General features: G+C 36.5%; 1 protein-coding gene across 2 annotated transcripts in view; it reads right to left on the bottom strand.

The window, feature by feature from the left end:
• The window catches only part of LOC105842037 (TWiK family of potassium channels protein 9), a 372,737-nt gene that overhangs the window by 299,982 nt on the left and 54,885 nt on the right, over nucleotides 1-17,870 (bottom strand). For both annotated transcript variants that reach the window (XM_038016239.2, XM_038016240.2), the window contains exon 2: nucleotides 8,553-8,588. The gene's annotated coding sequence lies outside the window, so the exon portion shown is untranslated. The remainder of the gene's footprint in view (nucleotides 1-8,552; nucleotides 8,589-17,870) is intronic.

Raw genomic sequence — 17,870 nt, 5'->3', positions numbered from 1 at the left:
CCTGGTGTTAAGCGGTTACTGGAGCCCATAGACATCTACAACGTAAATGCCGCCACCCACCTTCTAAGGTCTCAGTATAGTTATAACGGCTGTCCCGCCCTTCAAACCTAAACGCAGTACTGCCTCACGGCAGAAATAGGCAGAGTGGTGATACCTACCGGTGCGGACTCACAAGAGGTCCTACCACCATTGCTAAGACGCATAAAGATTACCTAAAGCATCAAAAATTTACTAACGAACTCAGTAGGTCTTATTCGAATGTGAAACACCAAAAGAGATAATCCAACTGTAAATTTTCTTTCCGGCTCTGAAGTGAATAAAAACTCAAAGAGAGAAAACCGCGTAATCCGAAACATAATCCTTAAAGTTTGATGGGAGGGGACGCTGTAAACAGAGCCCCCGACACCGCAATGAGAAATTTTGCTATTTGTACAGACCGATCCCAATATTTAAACGAGAATGATTGTTGATACAGGACCGTGAAACATCCTGAATTCATTTCTTATTTATTAAATTGTTTTCGAGCGTTGCACGACAGAAGTATAGCTGTAGGATTTGGTAAGAACGGAACGTATTACTGATGGTAGGACCTGTTGTGAGTCCGCGCGGGTAGGTACCACCATCCCACCTATTTCTGCCGTGAAGCAGTAATGCGCTTCGGTTTGAAGGGCGGGGCAGCCGTTGTAACTATACTGAGACCTTAGAACTTATATCTCAAGGTGGGTGGCGCATTTATGTTGTAGATGTCTATGGACTTCAGTAACCACTTAACACCCACGTAAACTCGTCCATCCATTTAAGCAACAAAAAAAACGTATGAAAATAGTGTGGAACGGACCTTTAAGATGTGAGTGACAGAAAACGGTAAGAAAGGGAAAAGAGAATGACAAACAGAATTACAGAAAAAAAAAAAAATGGCGAACACGGTTCGACATAGCTAGTAATATTCTAATGTTGAAGAACTAATAAGTATAAATAAGGCTATGTCATTATGAAAAATTATACAAATGCCTCTTTTACAAAACAATGATTTGATATTTTTCGAATTTCAAATGCTTGTAATGTTAACCGGTATTTAGGGTTACTCAATCCGTTAACAACTAGTAGCCATTTTCAGTGGAAGCACCGTAAGCTGTACGCTTATGTTGTTAACATTATCAAAATAGATTAATACCAGACGTGATTTTTATTTGAATTCGTTAATATTTAAATCCATTACTAAATATACATTCAAAAGCTAACTAAGAAAAGCAAATGTTAGGATACAAATAAAGCTATTAATCAAAGCATCCAAGATGCAAACAATTACGTTCTCAAACATAATTCTCATAGTTTAGGCGAAAAGTACGCGGCAAACGGTGACCCGACACCACAAAGAGAAGTCCCGTTATTTGCACAAAAGGACCCTAATATTTAAACGTGAACTATTGTTGATTCAGGACTGAAACGTCGCGAATTCATTTCACATTTATTATTTTGTTTACTGAATGAATCCGAATGCTTTAATATTTAACTCCTGTGTAATTTAAAAGCTTATTACGTCGACATACAAACGAATTTCTTTTGGCGTGTTTTTTTTATGTTTGTTCGTTGACTAATTATCGTGTGGGTTTCGTAAATTGAATGTGTGAATTGTATGTCTGTGATAATTAATTTAATGTTTCGTTTATCTTTGTGTTCTGTTAAATGGATTAGATGATGGGTTTTTTTTTATAACGCCATCTTGTTGTGTCTTTAAAGCGGTCAGTTGCCCTAAATTAACAAAAATAGTATTATTATTCGCCAATAGATGTCGGGAAGAGTTGAATTATTGAAAACACGAATAAAACAACATTTCCTGAAAGTAAATCGTAGCTAGATCGATTTATCGCCCCCGAAATCCACTGTATACTAAATTTTATGAAAATCGTTGGAGCCGTTTCCGAGATTCAGATTATATATATGTATATATACAAGAATTGCTCGTTTAAAGGTATAAGATAGGTCGGTTAACGCAACAAGCATATATTTAATGAAACAAAATTCATTTTTTTTCCTATCTACTACTAGTAACCTCGAGGGGTTATACTAACTTCACCGAACGTTCCCGCGAGATCACGAGGCTCAGCCTAGGAGATATATTACTAATTTCACGACAACAAAACCATTAATCGTTCAAAGCCTAATCGCCAAAACACCATATCGAGGGGTGAAGGCTATTAGGTTTAAGAGACATTTTGCTTAATACGCGACATTCATCTTTGTAATTCAAGGTCCGTTTTTAATAGAACTTTAATTGAGGCCGTCAGCGCAAAAGTGGCCTGAGCCTACCATAGTTATTATGGAGATATTGAGATACGAATTTACCGTTACAATACTTCGCCGGCAAAAAAAAAAACGCGCAATAATAATGTTTACAAAAGCATCTGTTATCTATGTCTGAAACTAGAGATAAGCCGATTTTGCATCAAAATTTATTATGTATTATATAAATTGCAATACATAAACACGAATATGAATTGTGGGTTAGGACATTTTTGCGCTGACGGCCTCAGTTATGTTTACACCATTGAAATAGATGAAGATATTTTTTTTTGTCATTATATTTTTTCCAAACTTTAAACATTATCCGAATCTCCTGCAAAGTTTTAAAAATGTCGCTTAAACAAAAAAACCTATCACCCATCGATATGTACTCGATTACGAATAAATATCCACCATTTGAACCATTTGGTTCTACTTATTAAAGCTACTTATTAAGGCATCTACTTATTAAAGTAAATGCCGTGGTTCAAATCGTGAATGCCAATAATGATTACCAACCTTCATCATAATTATTCGCAAATCTTAATCTATATAATATATAAAAATGGATTGCTGTTCGTTAGTCTCGCTAAAACTCGAGAACGGCTGGACCGATTTAGCTAATTTTGGTCTTGAATTATTCGTGGAAGTCCAGAAAAGGTTTAAAAGGTGAATGAATACGAAAATGCTCGGAATTAAATAAAAATAACAAATTTGTTTTTCCTTTGATGTGTCCCCCGTCGGACGGATTTCTTTTGTTTGTTTTAAGTTTATTTTATACAAAAGCTTAGGTCTTTTATTTATCGATTGAGGCACTACAAAGCCTGCCGGGTCAGCTAGTCTCTCTATAATTCAAAGGAGCGTCACGATAAAAGAATTTAATAATGTTATACAAAACCGTTCGCATTACGTGTGGTACCACAGCTTTGCTGATTTCCGCTTCCAAGAAAACTTGATTTCCGGTTCGAAGGGAAATGCAACTAGGTACTGTAGTACGAACCTAGAAATAAGAATGTGAGAAACCTGCATTATCTGTGCATTATCCTTTTCTTATCTAAAATATAATTAAGAATGGATTATTTTATTTTATTGTTTAAACAATAAATATATTTTCGGTAACAATTACTCAAAGGAACGCAAATGCAGAATGCTCTCCAGATGAAATTCAAAAAAAAAAAACAAAAAAAAAAGTTTTTAAAAGATCGCATTATGATCTAATTATATTATAATATTTTATTATTATTAGAACTGTCAATAGAACTAAAACTTTAGGTTTAGGTTTGTATACATTTTTTATTTATTTGCACTGATATTTTAAAAGTTAAAAGGGTGAATAGTATTATTTTAGACTCTCAAATGTTTTCATTATTAATGATTACTCACTATGCATTTTGAAATTTTAATTGACTGAAACAACAACTTTTCCTGTTATAAAGTCTCCAATTAACAACGGCTGAGTAACCTTGTTGACAAAATCGCCGACAGTATGGACGCGCTTACAGGATTCAGAAAAATATAATTTAGCTGTTTTATACACGCCTATCATATAGAAATTATTATCGATACCAGTGGTAGGGCAAATTATGGTCCTAATAAAAGGCGGACAAGCTAATGATAAATCGTGGTTGGATTGGTCAGGGTGGATCTGGAGCAGTTATGGGAACTGATAAGTTACAACGTGAACACTGCGATGAACCTTGAATTTATGGAAACTTGATGTTTGAGCTTAGTCGGCCAAGCCGCCCTGCAACAGGTTTCCAACAGAAACACGACGCTATTGTCTGTTCTGGCCAAGGGGCATCAATAGCAAAGCATCTTATCCTTTAGGCCAGAACGACTTAATCTATCAAAATAACTAAACCATTTGAATATCAGGGTTTTGTTACGCCGGTAAGAGTAACACCATCTATCGCCGAATAATGAAACACAAACCGAAGGATCTAGTAGCATCTAGAACGCTCGAGAAGTACAACGCCATCTATTGTCAGATGGCGGAAACACAATACTAGAAATGTGTGGAATATTCTCGATAATTCTAGGGATGTGGTATCGCCTATAAAAGCGTTGCAAAGATGGCATGCAGTCAGTTAGTCATCGGAACTATTCAAAGCGAAACAGCGAACGGATCACCTGAAGCGAAGCGGAAGAAACAAATTGAGAATTTTAAAATGTTTGTGAAGTGTTTAAGTGTTCTAACTGGTGAATACAGTTTTTAGTTGTACTTTAGTGGAATTTTATTTATCCCGAACCCCAGCGCGTAACAGTATTCTAGAAAAATCGTTGAACTTCGCGTGACATACAGCAGTTAATGTTGCCACGTCAACTTTAAGGCCTCGATGTTACGTCGTATTATGTGAAAATAACCCTCGGAGATATCTTTAAACAATATAAACGTTCCCAGAAATAATGTTGATGGCTTGGTTGTCTGTTTTTCTTTGATAAGGAGTTTCTGTTGGCCTTTCGGCGTTTGATGTGACGTTTATTTTGAGCCATTTATTTTCTGTTTTCATTTTAGTTCTTTTATTTCTTTGATGTGTAATATTATTGAGCACAATTATTATATTCTGTTCCAAATAAAACGGAGAAGTCAAGAAATTAAATTTTATTTACAAAAGCAGATAATAGTGGATCTAATATTCAAATGTCGATAAATAACATCTTTGTCGTCAGTGACGACGAAGCACTATTCACTACGACTGAATTCATTTATAATGGCTATAAAAACTCTAGATTCAATCGTAAACGTAGTTATAATTATGATTATTGTTCGATTGTGTAATTGTAGCACACAATACCTTTACCGGCGAATAACTAAGCGGCATCAACTATTTTACTGTCACTTCTGACGAGTATGAAGAATAGCCACATTTTACCTATAGGTACATACCACGAAGCAATCGGGCTTTACAGGTACGATTGAGACATCCACCACATCTCTGAAGAAGGATGGCTACAATTACGATTTCATATCTATGGACTCTATGCTACTTAATTGAAAAAATACACAGGACGATGAGAAACAAATCTAAGCTTCTAAGCCCATTATTCAATAGAAATATTTGATATACCGTTGGTTTTTTGAGGGGAACTTTACTAATAAAACTGTAGTCAAATCTTAGTACTTTCGAAGATACAACGTATTCAGGTTGTCTCAGTCTATTTTCTGCAAGACCGGGCCAGCACTGATGTGGGGCTGCGGAAGAATTTCGAGTCCTGCGGCCCCGCGCGCACGTGTGGGGAGACACCGGGGTGGTTTTAGCCGGTAAAAGTCCGGCACGCCCCTCCGCCTTTCCCCAGGCGGAGGTAGTCCATGAGGATTTCCCCCCGAAAAAAATAAATAAAAAATAAAGTTTATTTTCTGCAAGAACGATCGAAATGCATTTATTTAAGTTGTCCATTAACAACGCTAGAGTTAATGATGTTAACACCAAAATTCGGTGTCCAATGAATACCCGAGTCGAAGAGTATTAAATAAATTGCAATACATAAACACGAATATGAATTGTGGATTAGGTCACTTTTGCGCTGACCGCCTCAATTATGTTTACACTATTCAAATAGCTGAAGAAGATATTTTTTTTCATGATATTTTTTCCAAATTTAAACATTAAATGAATCTTCTCCAAATTTTGAAACAACCAACAAGCAAACAGATAAACTATAATTTAACGCAAAACAACAAACACTGGACACAACTAGTGCTAACATGTCTCTTGCAAATGCTAGAGCATCGGCGCCAATGACAGAGATGGGAGCAGATAGGGAGATAAGCAATAGGTTAAACAATACTGTTTGAGTCTAAATAAAATTTATTTTAAAATGAAGTAAATTACGATTCTGAATCGGTTACACTGAGATCACGGTAATGGCAGTAAGCTAGTTAGTATGAAAGTGCTAACATTGAAACTTAGTCATTAATAGTAAATACTAATTTTTATTCTGCAAAAAAATACCTATAATTTTTTTTTATATTGAGAGCTAAACCCAATATTACCTATCGTCCTTTCAAATGGTTATTCCGATGCCATTATAAATTCAACGTCAATATCTCTTAAGGTGGCGCAAATTACGTTAACTTAGGACTTATATTGTAACCGCGAAAGCTTAGGATGATCGTTAGCTAATCCACATAGAAAAACAAACTAGAAATTTCAACAAGAGTACGTCAAACTTAATGTGCGAATAACGACTGCGGCTTTCATAATTTATTCCATTTATACTTGTGGCCATTCGTAAGAAGCCATGTATGTGGAAAGCTATCGTCGTACCTTTGAATTTTTTTTACCATTAAATCCTTTTCTAATCGTGAACCGTGTTTTTACAATTCGTGGATCTTAAAAAGAAATACACTTATGAATTTCGAAAACACTCTTATCATGCTTTCCTTGTTCAAATGGTTCGGCTTCAAAGCCTATAAACATAATAATCTAAAAGTCGCCACACACCTTAAGGCGTGAGGTCGGTTCAATTTTATTATATAACAAGCGACCCGCTCTTGCTTCGCATCGGAAACTGTAATTTATTATTGATTTCTCCACTATATCATGGATGTTATTATCCATATAAACCTTCCTCTTCAATTACTCTATCTATTAAAAAAAACCGCATCAAAATCCGTTGCGTAATTTTGAAGATTTAAGCAAACATAGGGACAGACAGATATAGGGACAGAGAAAACGACTTTGTTTTATACTATGTAGTGATGGGGATCCCTAGCCTTCAACAGCGTGCCTGCTTCGCAGCTATAACTCGTTCTTCTTACTTATCACCAAATTAAAATGAACCTAGCAACCGGGACTTACACCCTTGCAATAGGATAGAAGAAATATGTTTTCATTTATATTATACAATACAAGAAATGCTCCGCGGTTTTGCTCGCATTTAATTTATAATTCAGATATAATGAAAAACACGTTGCCTTTTCAGAGATGAGGAGCTTATGGTCTAATCTATAAGCTAATGATTATTGAGCAGATTCGCGGATACTTAAAATCACTAATCATTTCGTCATCAGACGCTTCGTGAACTACTACCTACTACCGGATCGGAATGAAGACCGGCTGAGAAGATCCGGAGTGAAACTTAGCGGGCTGACAATTTGACGTCTAACTAATTCTATGAGTACGGTTACCAGAGTTCCCATGCCTGGTCCGGATAGAGAGCTGCAGGCGTCTAATATTTGGGTTAGCGGATCGAGTGGATTTATAAGAACAGAATCACTAACCAGCGAATAAACTATCGTACTTATTATGTCAAATAAGCCTTGCATTACCCGGATTATATCAATTGCAATGATAAAAATTATCGAGACTGTCTTTGTCCGAAAATTTATGTAATGTAAACATTTGTGCGCGATCGACTATCAAAAAACCAGACATTCACACAAACTTTGACATTTATGTAGTATCAGTATGATGAAAGTAAAAAAAAAATATAGACTTACAAACTAGATACTTTTCCATGTTTCGTTGTAATAAGAACGAAAAAAACTTTAATGTGAAAACAGAAACTGAAAATACAACATGTGCTCAAACTAATGTATACTTTATTCCACTGAGTGAAAGCTGGCTTTAGGAGACTAGCTACAATTTTCGACGGCCTTATGTGTGAAGTTAGGAAATTATGCAAAGACCCACTTTTCCCAGTAGCCACTCGAAGGCGGCCAAGTGGAAAATAATCAAATCCAATGTACTATATCTTTGTTGTGACATACCCTCTTTCTTTGTTGAATGGTGTTTTATGAAATTCGGAAAATCACGGTTATCATAATAAAGACGTGTCGTTTAAAACTCCAAATTATGCTACAATAGCAAAACGATCTTAATCATGCAAATTCTGGTCAGTGTATTAGGCCAAACTTATAAAACCATTGGATTGCTGTCGATTAAGACGTGTGCAAGCTTAGAAATTAAATGGTCGAATTGAAATTGATGAAAATAACAGATTAAAGATTCCATTATACAGAAAGACAGATAAAGGTCAACATGATAAAAGCGCCTTAAAAACTGATATAGTTGTACATGTGAAATCATCCGGTTAATAATGTATTACTGTCATCTAGATATATCAATCCAATGATTTCTATTTCTACATAATATTTAAAATTCCCTTGCTAGAAATCGACTGGCTCAGTTTCCCGTTAGGGCCTATTTTTTGTGTACATATAACAGCAGTTAGACGTAATTAAAAAATATCGTTGTATATAATTTTCTTCAGCTGTTTGACAAAGAGCGAAATTCAAAAATATGACTCAAAATTTCTAAACTCACCTCTTGTAGATAGAAGTGCAACGCAGTGTTATGAACCTGAAAATCAATGAAACTATTACTCACAACTCATTTATTGACAGTGGTTCACGAGCATCAGCATACAGTGGTACAAAACCAATTAGTATTTTTAGGTTTCTAGATCTACCTGCTATTATGTATACCAATTGAATGTCTTAACAATTTCAAGTTTTTTTTTATTGCTTAGATGTGTGGACGAGCTCACAGCCCACCTGGTGTTAAGTGGTTACTGGAGCCCATAGACATCTACAACATAAAGGCGCCACACACCTTGAGATATAAGTTCTAAGGTCTCAGTATAGTTACAACGGCTGCCCCACCCTTCAAACCGAAACGCATTACTGCTTCACATTACATTCATTCTTAACAGCTTCAAGTATTAAATTTTTACAGTAACCCAACATGAGACAAGAGATTTGTCTGAATTTTGTATCCTTATATCGACTTTTCGGTTCGCATGGAAAACATCTGCCAAGGCTTTAATGAGCAAGAATTCCACATGACCACGACTGCTCTGCCAAGAGCAACCGATTATGATGATGATGATCGACTTTTCAAACCAAAATTTGTTAGTGCCTTGCGACAAATTGATTGAATGTTGCTGTGTAGGCTCACAATAAGACCTATCGCAATTAATGTAAAAATATCGCAATACATCCCACATCCAACCTTCAATAAACAAGAAAGAAATAAAATACTTTTTTTTTTCTGAAGCACGTAAATATTTCGCGCTCATCAACCTGTTATCACGTTTCGATATGCGTGGCAGTATATTTTCAGAGCTTCCAACAAGACCTTTTGGATAATAACGACGGTAAACATAAAAAGCGCAAAACATTTTTCCGCCATTCAAAAGCTAGGTTGACCTAGCTGTGCCCCATACAAATAGAAGATAAGAGGTAGGGTGCCCAAACTTTACTTAAGAATAAAAATTAAGATTGAAAACCCGGTATTCGTAGTTTATTAAAATTAAAATTTATGATGTTTTCAATACTTACACTAAACATTAAGAGCATTTTTACTGTAATTATTAAATTCAAAGGTTGCTATTGCGAAACGCGTCGATAATCATCGAAAGGTGTTTTATCAATACTTTATGAAAATTCTACCAAGAAGTAGTAGGTAATTTATTGATTCTTAAAACAGAGAGAGCTAATAAAAAAGTCACTAATTTAAAACTTTCTAATCACACCTTTCTAATCACCTTTGTTTTTATAAAGAAACAAGAGATTGTGATGCTTGTTCTCGCACGTTTCCGAATCAGAAAAACCATTTAAAAGCAACAAAAGAAACAGATCCATAAATCCCCAAATATCATGTACACCGCTCGACAGGATAGGAACAGTCTATTCATGTAGTTGACAATAAGAAGGCATCCGTTGAGACGACGTGACGGCACTGCGTAAAAACGTCACCTATTTCATATCAAGACGTGTGTTTCGAATCTTTGTGCACATTTCTTGCGGAATACAAGGAGAATTTCTCTTTTCGTCTTCACCGTAACCTTGTCTCGGTGTTAGTGTGCAATGATTTTCGCTGTTTGAGTCAAGGTATTTTGTAAGAGTATGTGTATTTAAAAGTAGGTGATGTTTGTTAAAAGGCTTTTTTATTGCTTAGGCGAGTTGCATGAGTTCACGGCCAACATCGTATTATCGACCTTGGGACTTGAGTTCTAAATCTCAGTTTTACAGTCACCCCCTTTTTCTCCTGCGAGCTATCCGCGCCCAGGGGGCACGCGGGGTGTATGGGACTTCACGGTTTGCAGATGTCGGGAGCAGACCGCAAGCCCAAGGATATTTTTAAGGCCCTACCGCACTAAACGACTCCCCTTGCACTCTAACCCCCGACGTTTGATCTCCACCGGGCTCAGAACCCGGTCAGAGTAGGGGTTTCCCTCGGTCAAAACTACAGTCAAACGCTGCCCCAACCTTCAAACCGAAACGCATTACTGATTCACGGCAGAAATGCAGAATAATTTTTGATTATATACAAAAAAATCTTAATGCTTTTACTAACGGCCGTCTGGTGTAGTGGTAAGTGACATGGTCACTACACAAGGGGGTCGCGGGTTCGAATCCCGCCAAGGGAGGATATTTGTATGATAAATATAAATGTATTTTCCAGGGTTATGGATGTATAGTAAATATATGTATGTTTATAATAAAAATCTTACATTTATTTCCGTTATCTGGTACCTGTAACACAAGTTCTTTACGAACTTATCACGGGACCAGTTAACGTGGCGTGATTGTTAGTAAATATTTATTATTATTTATTTATTTATATAATTTTAAAGATAAGTATGTAATACCTGATTATTTATGGCGTATATGGATAACATCAGGCCCATCAGTTGTATGGTAGTTACAGGAGCCAATTGAGCAGTACGCAAATAGCGCCACCCAACTTAAATTCGCAGTCTTAACTTTATTGTAGCATAACTGTCGCCAGTCAAAGTCAGGATAGTAAAACTGTTACTTAACCGGCAGTAAGAGGTCTTGTGAGTCCGCACGGGTAGGTACCAATGTTTTTCAATGTTTTTATCGACTATGAATATACTAATAGTCTCGTACAGTATTATTATCTACTAGACAGACCACGCGGTTTCACTCGCGATATAATTTAGATTTTTGAAATAATTAAACATAATTATGGTATTTTATGAGCAAAAAGCGAAGTTGCTGCGTAAAAAGACAATCAAACAGCCATAGGTACAACGATAATGTTATGTAACCATGATTAATGGATCTAAAAATTACTTTATCAATAATGAAATCAATATACCGCAGCCTAAGCTAGTTTCAGAATCATTAACAAAATCGTCACTAAAGGCGTTTTCCAGAACAGCCGACTAACCACCACACCGGATATCCGGAATGGTCAACCTTTTGTTAAGCAAGAGGTCACGAAGGTTTTCGCTCAGATAAAAATTTATTTTTACCTCATTTTCAGACTCCGTGCTTCTAGAACAAAATACGCATTTAGGATATTTAATATTTTTAAACAAGAGCTCAACGTTTCTGAAAGCATATTGTGTTGCTAGAGAGATTTGTCTTATTTTGATCTGTAAAGACGTATTTTTAAGGCATGGATGTGTTATAGCCAATCTACTTGGTGTTATCTATACTAATATATAAATCTACAGTGATTTTTACGGATGTGCCGTTATAACGACTGAACCATGCATCCGATTGACTTGAAACTTGGTATCCATGTAGAAAATACATGTACTTAATGGATAGGCTAATACTTATATGAGTGTTGGACTCCCTACACCAGTTGCGGGGGCGTTAATGATGAGAATCTTTGTGGGGATGAGAAATAATAATGTTAATTTTAAATACCCAGCGAAGCGGACGAGTACAGCTAGTGTGATTATAAGAAGAACGGTCGGAGGGAAATAGTAGGTACGATCCTCGCCCGAGATAGAATCCGGGATAAGCTGATTGACTGCGCTCAACACCGACCAGACCAACTGATTGTAAGCAGTCTGTGCCCGAAACATTGGTTTCGTTCGTATATTTATTAACTCGTCTATCCTTGTTAACCTAATTCCCACTGAACTAACAATACATTGGCATCTATATATTAATACGTGAAGCAAAAACTTTGTATCCCTTTTTACAAAAATTGCGGGGGCGGAGGAGTATGAAATTTTCCACACTTATAGAGAATATAGAGAAGAAGTGCACAATGCTAATATTTTCTTAAAATAATGCATAAAAGATACATTAAATCAATAAAGAAAAACTTACACACACTACATACCGTGTATTTGACGCACACACGCATGCACACTATTTATTGTCAAACTTCTGTTCTGGGCATTTGTTGTCAAATTGAGAATAGATTAAATATTGTTTGTCTTTGTTAATATTTTTTATAGTGTAGTCTTGGCGAAATTTGTGATTATAGTGTGAGTATAAAATACAATCATAATAGTGTACAAACTTATAATTCCAATTAATTATAGTCGAATTTCGACTACTGCGGGACCTCTAGTTTATATTAAATGACATATAACGAGGTAGGCAATCGCCAGCAATAGATTCAATCAACCTGCTGCTATCAACTGCTAAAATAAGCCAATATCGAAAACAACGAATCTCACGATAGACTGCACTTTATCTGGCGTTTTCCGGCTAACCTATTTCAGTGCATATTATCAAACAAGCTCATTTTCCGCATCAATACACCTGCAGCGACACTATGAGTCTGGTCTCGGGCGTTCTGTTTTTAATTTGATGACATTTTAGAAAATGCCTGTATTTATGTCCTAAATAGTTTGCTCATTGTGAATTGATTTAATTTAAATGACTCTAGTACGACAATTTAATGAGTATTAATTTGAGTATTTACTGCTTCCAAAAAATTTTTTTTTTTTTTTTTTTTTTTTTTTTTATTGCCCTTGTAGGCAGACGAGCATACGGCCCACCTGATGGTGAGTGGTTACCGTCGCCCATGGACTTCAGCAATGCCAGGGGCAGAGCCAAGCCGCTGCCTACCGCTTAATACTCTCCACAAGCCTCGTTTGAAGAAGGACATGTCATAGCGCTCAGGAAACACCGTGGAGGGGAGCTCATTCCATAGCCGGATGGTGCGTGGCAAAAAAGATCTCTGGAAACGCACTGTGGATGACCGCAGTGGCTCCAGGTAGTATGGATGAACTCTACTCCGGTGGCGGGCGGTACGATGGTAAAAACGAGATGCCGGTATCATCTCGAACAATTCCTCAGAGCACTCCCCATGGAACATACGGTACAAAATACAGAGGGAACCGAAGTCCCTCCGCAGACCCAGAGGCTCCAAACGATCCGTGAGAATGGGATTATCGACAATCCGAACGGCCCTCCTCTGTATGGAGTCAAATGGAAGAAGCTGGTATTTGGGAGCCCCGGCCCAGAGATGGGAGCAGTACTCCACGCGAGGCCGGACTTGTGCTTTATAAAGCAAAAGCCTTTGTCCAGGCGTGAAGTACCGCTTCGCTCTGTTGAGGACTCCCAGCATTTTGGACGCCAACTTGGCTTTGCCTTCCAAATGACTCCGAAACTGGACATCGCTCGAAATGTCGACCCCAAGTATCCCAATACTCTCGGAAGGTTGCAGGGATACTCCTTGGAATTGCGGCGCCATGACAAAGGGGTCCTTCTTCGCAGTGAACGCGCAAACTTGTGTCTTTAACAAAAATCGTTGTATTTTTTCTTGAAGTTTTTTTTATTTTTTTTATTGCATAGATGTGTGGACGAGCTCACAGCCCACCTGGTGTTAAGTGGTTACTGGAACCCATAGACATCTACAACGTAAATGCGCCACACACCTTGAGATATAAGTTCTAAGGTCTCAGTATAGTTACAACGGCTGCCCCACCCTTCAAACCGAAACGCATTACTGCTTCACGGCAGAAATAGGCGGGGCGGTGGTACCTACCCGTGCGGACTCACAAGAGGTTCTACCACCAGTAAAATAATGGATTTACGTAAAGCAATATCACATATCACCTGAATGTGTATTGTATTCAACTGTCACAACCCAACTATATAGTTTAGAAAAACGTCTATATTTTATTTCATAGTGAGTTGTTAATATTGAACTATCCTATACTAAATATTGAACTATCCTAATTTTAATTGAACACGCTAAGCAAATTTTGTTCGCGCCATGATGATACACTTATGCTACGATGCTGTGCTGATAAGCAGATAAATTCAAAAATAATTTGTTTTTCGTAAAACAGCTATTTTAACAAATAGCTACGGCTTCACTGGCGATGCTGTAAAAAAAACGATGTTCCTCTAGGTACTTCTTCTTTTTCAGATTAAAGTGCTTTTCTCAATGTGTTTTTCTGTATCCTCGAAAATATATATGCACAGAATGATAGCTTGAGTAGTTTACAAGTGGAAACCTTAGAAAATTTAACAAGCCCAATTTATCATTTACAATATTATGGTAATTATTTATATACTGGTAGGTGGTTATATATGGTATTAGGTCACTTATCAAACCAGCTGTCGTGACTGTTTTTCATACTAAAACTTTTATAATATTTTTTAATCATTATGTCCTAATTCTTAAAATGATGTATTTTTTATTAAGCAACATTATTATGATTAAACACAAAAAACAACAATGAATACAACGCCTTGATACTGTATTTAAAAAATTAATTTTTTTCTTTAGATTATGTCATACTTTCTTCAGGAAGAGATATTGTCTCCTCTACTTTTAATAGCACATACCATCCTTTTGTTCATGGATTGTACACATTTTTAATGGTAGATCGGGGTATGATTTCCCATGTTTAACCTTTGCTGCCTTTGTGGATTTATATAGTTTTAAGCCAAGTTCTTTAAATAAGGCGTCTTCTTATTGTCCCATCATACACATGTATTATATACTTAGCATGATCTTTAGATTTTATTGTATCTTGTAATCAATGTAAAACTCGAATAAATGTAAATAAAACTGAATAAATGTACAAACATACTATCAGTTTTCAGAGGTGCATTTACAGCCTTTTTCATATGGAATAATATAATATATTCATTACCAATCACACTCCGAGAGTAAAAATCCGTCGCCCGTCAGAGCTGTCACGCACAATTTTTATTCATTTTTTCAATGATCAAATGACTCCACTATAAAAGAACAATTTGTAGGTATCCATTTGGATAATTACTGGTTGGTTGTGTTTTTTTGTTAAGTATTTTTGGCGTAGTCAGTTGTCAGTATTCTGCGAAGCACTGCTCTTGCTAGGGCCAGTGTTGGCAACGCCTCCTAGTTTGAGCCCCGAGAGCTCACCTATACGTTAAGGTTACGCTGACATAGCCTCTCAATGCTATTAGATAAGTAGGAAAAAAAACTGTCAATCTTCACCGTGAAACAATCATGCATTACTGGTTTAAATGCTAGAACATCCATAATACAACGCGTCCGTAATACAATGAGACTTTCGCGATATTTTAAGTATAAGCATATAACTTAAATAATACCTAACTGCGTAATAAGCTTGACTAGAGGTCCCGCAGTAGTCCAAATTCGACTATAATTAATTGGAATTGTAAGTTTGTACACTATTATGATTGTATTTTATACTTCTATAATCACAGGTTTCGCCAAGACAACACTATAAAAAATATTAACAAAGACAAACAATATTTAATCTATTCTCAATTTGACAACAGACGTCGAGAACAAAAGTTTGACAATAAATAGTATGCATGCGTGTGTGCGTCAAGTACATGGTATGTAGTGTGTGTAATGTTTTCTTTATTGATTTAATGTATCTTTTATGCATTATTTTAAAAAAATATTAGCATTGTGCACTTCTTCTCTATATTCTCTATAAGTGTGGAAAATTTCATACTCCTCCGTCCGCGCAATTTTCGTAAAAAGGGATACAAAGTTTTTGCTTCACGTATTAATATATAGATACCAGGTGGGTCATGATTTTCAACTTCTAACTAATACGGAAAATATATAGCGCTGTGATTATCCGCAGCGAGTTGCCTTGTGTGACTTATAAATTCATGCTACAAAATATTCAATTGAAGAACTCATAAAGTACCACGACGGTATTCACGAAAAAGGAACAATTCATCTTGACATTCACTAAACAATTGTTTATTCATTTTATTGCTTATATGGTTAGACGTGCTCACAGTCCACCTGGTCTTAAGTGGTTACTGGAGCCCATAAACATCTACAACGATTTTTTTTTATTGCTTAGGTGCAGCCACCTCCCTTGAGTTATGAGTTCTAAGGTCTCAGTATAGTTACAATAGCTGCCCCACCCTTCAAACCGAAACGCATTACTGCTTCACGGCAGAAATAGGCGGGGTGATGGTACCTTCCCGTGCGGACTCACAAGACTATCAAGATCCTACCACCAGTAATTACGCAAATATAATTTTGCAGGTTTGATTTTTATTACACGATGCTATTCCTTCACCGTGGAAGTCAATCGTGAACATTTGTTAAGTACGTATTTCATTAGAAAAATTAGTACCCGCTTGCGGGATTCGAACACCGGTACATCTATATACGAATGCACCGGACGTCTTATCCTTTAGGCCACGACGACTTCTTAACGTACGACGTAACCACGAAGTAACCTTAACTTCTGCGAAAGCTGTATCATAAATCCTTCAAACAGCTTAAAACATTTCACAGCTGTCGGCTTAGCACATTCATCTGGCAGCGACTATAGCGACTGCATTAAATAATAAAGAAATAAATATTTACTAACAATCACGCCACGTTGACTAGTCCCGTTATAAGTTCGTAAAGAACTTGTGTTACAGGTACCAGATAACGGAAATAAATGTAAGATTATTTTTATACACATACATATATTTAATATACATCCTTAACCCTGGAAAATACATTTATATTTATCATACAAATATCTTCCCTTGGCGGGATTCGAACCCGCGACCCCCTTATGTAGTGACCATGTCACTTACCACTACACCAGACGGCCGTTACATTTTATACAAATTAGCGAAGTTTAATTAACAAACAAGCGCTCCGCGGTTACGACAGTCGGACTACGATCATTAGAATAAGACAAGATATACTAGTTCATTGCTGTCGAATTTAATTAAGTATACAGCTAATCGGTTAAGTATTCTAAGCACGTTTTAATCGTCGGCAGCGGCTTGGCTCTGCCCTTTGCATTGCTGACGTCCATGAGCGACGGTGACCACTTACCATCAGGTGGGCCGTATGCTCGTCAGCCTACAAAGGCAATAAATAAAAACGTGTTTACTGTAAAACTATTTACTTAAATATCCCTTTAAAAATAACATGTGAAAACATTTATGATTTTGATTATATAGCTCTACATAGAAGGATTAATCGAAGTCCTAAGTGTTATTTAAAGGGAGGATTTATTGGAGATTTAGAGTTAATAGCTGAAGCTGAGTGGCGAATCCGGAGCCCGTTCCATTATCTGTAGAATAAAAAAATAAAACAAAACGGTTTCCCCGAAAGGGCCACCGGATTCAGTAATGCATCATTGAATTTAACATACCCATATTCCCGTTTACGATTCAAAAACGCCTACGCGTATAAATACGAAAGCAATGAAAAAGCCAAAACAAAAATATACGATCTGATACTTTTCATACACAAAGAACGGCGCTCGCAATTCTGCAGAGTAATAAAGTATTTTTTATTACTAACACGGACTTCGTAAAAAACCTTTCAGTGACAGTGGTTTACCGATGTTTATCGTTTTAAATCCGATCACGTTTTTTTTTTTACGTACCATTGTTTGACATAGACAGGATTTTGTTGAAT

This window comes from Bombyx mori, chromosome 16 (genome assembly GCF_030269925.1).
Source record: "Bombyx mori chromosome 16, ASM3026992v2".
In the NCBI taxonomy this organism is placed as follows: domain Eukaryota; kingdom Metazoa; phylum Arthropoda; class Insecta; order Lepidoptera; family Bombycidae; genus Bombyx; species Bombyx mori.
This window is presented reverse-complemented; position numbering and strand designations above follow the sequence as displayed.